This window comes from Octopus bimaculoides, chromosome 13 (genome assembly GCF_046866305.1).
Source record: "Octopus bimaculoides isolate indiv1 chromosome 13, ASM4686630v1, whole genome shotgun sequence".
In the NCBI taxonomy this organism is placed as follows: Eukaryota; Metazoa; Mollusca; class Cephalopoda; order Octopoda; family Octopodidae; genus Octopus; species Octopus bimaculoides.
This window is the reverse complement of record NC_142940.1, coordinates 20,733,438-20,735,483: the sequence shown is the minus strand read 5'-3', so window position 1 is coordinate 20,735,483 and position 2,046 is coordinate 20,733,438. Positions and strand designations below refer to the sequence as shown.

The 2,046-nt window shown below is 31.4% G+C and overlaps 1 long non-coding RNA gene across 1 annotated transcript; it reads right to left on the bottom strand.

Moving 5' to 3' along the window:
- Positions 1-295: 295 nt before the first annotated feature.
- LOC149132825 (uncharacterized) lies at positions 296-1,729 on the bottom strand. The gene is made up of 2 exons (XR_016244103.1): positions 1,385-1,729; positions 296-1,233 (listed from the first exon to the last, which is right to left on the bottom strand). It is a non-coding gene; the product is annotated as an uncharacterized LOC149132825 (long non-coding RNA).
- Positions 1,730-2,046: the final 317 nt, after the last annotated feature.

The following is a 2,046-nucleotide window of genomic DNA, read 5'->3' as shown; positions in this document are numbered from 1 at the left end:
TTGTAGGTAAAATTCGTTTCCTTCGTTTTATTAACGAATATATAGCCTGTCCTATATATAGGACACTGGGCATTGTTGCTATATATCTATAACTAAAGAACAATATGTATATATTAAAAATAAACATAATGATGCTAAATGTGAGCTTATATGTTGATGAAAAATTATGTATAAAACCTTATTAGGCTAATTTATGAAAAGAAATACCATGTCTTGTTGATAATTGATAAAAAAAAAAGTAAATGAAATTATGAAAATCAACGTAAATATCCTTTCTTGAAAATTTGCTCTCAAAACTTCGATCGTACTTTTTATTTTTAATGATAAGGACTTAAACAATCCACACAAAGGGTGACATTGCATTTTTGACAATAAGTGAGGGGTTTGCTTTGGCAGTCCGTATGTTGCTTCTTTTGCTTTGCGATTACATGTCCTTTGCTATCATATCTCACGCTGTTTATTGGCTTAGAGACGGCAGATGTCATGCATTTAGTTTTTTTTTTTTTTTTAATCTTTCAGATATGTAAGACAAATATATCTCTTAAAGTCGAGTAACGTTGATATTTCACCCTTTCCATCATGAACTAAACTATAAATAGTCCACGCATTTACGACGGCCATGTCAAGAAGTCGTGTAAATAGTGTCCAATACCACTTTTTACCTTGAATGGAAATTGCGTATTTCAACACTAGCCAGTCATGTTTACCAACTCCTCTCATTCAATTGTTATATGTAATCAAAATGTGAGGTTGAGAAATATTACCTCTAGTTTTTTTCATGCTTCTTCCAGCGAAGTACATTACTAGTTGGTTCAATTGCATCAAAGTTTGTACCAATTGACACACATTTATTGTCAAGCCACTTGACTATAAGTATTTCATTGGTCACATCAAATCTGTAATCATAAGATCCTCTTTTTTCCTTTTTCATCAATATTGAATCTTTTAATGAACATTTCTTCAGTCGATTTTCTCTCATTGTGCCTGTTGCTAATCTCCCTCAAATTTTCATTTTCAATTTGTTCTTTTGCAAGAAGTGGTCCTGGAACATCATTGATCAAAACCTCACCAGTTTCATCATCATTAGCTTCATCTTCATCTGTGATATAATGCACATCAGCGGGAATAACGACTACATCTACTGATTCAAATTCAGTTTCTTCGTCTGACAGGTTCATCTAGTAAATTCCTAACTTCATCCATGGTCAAGTTTTTTTCACATTTTTTCGACATCTGGGGATAAAAAAATTAAGCGATAAAGAATTATAAGAATCATTACAATATTTAAAATGTCTCAGAAGATTTAATCAGTAAAGAATAATACTTTCATGAGTACACCAAACATACTTCATGCACGACACTCCAATAAAGTGAGAGTAATTACCTTGGTAAGATATTTATCTGCACTGTCTTCAGTTTTCACCCTGTGACACTTGAAACACTGCTGAAAGTATAGTTACCTGTCTGCGCCGTCAATGTTTTCCAATCACGTCGCTACGTACATGTCTCAAACATGAATCAGATGCACAGACTAGTTCAGTTATGTACACATTAACCCAGCGTCATATATATAGGACAGTAAAATTCAAAGTTATATTATATGCATAAAATTCTATTTGTGAACAAACTATATCCTAAGTATTGTAAAATAACTCTTTATGATCAGGATTTCTATGTCAAATGAACATAACAACGATTCAACTTAACGCTGCGAGTTAATATTCGCAGGTCACCGAGCACGCATTATTTCTCCCATTTTTCCAGTAGATTTTCTCATGTTTCTCAATGTGTTACAAATATATCTGATATACATTAAAAAAAAAATTTGAATTTTTATTTTCTTGTATTTATATTCAAAATACATTTTTTGTCATATTATAATTTTTTTAATTAAATTATTTACTGTCCTATAGGACAGTGGGCGTAATGGGTTAATAGTTAAAAAATACACTTAGTTCGTCAATATAATATTTCTGTCCCTCTGTTACGTTGAATATTTACAAAGACAACGTGAAATCAATTAAAGGTAAGTATCAAATGAGCCAT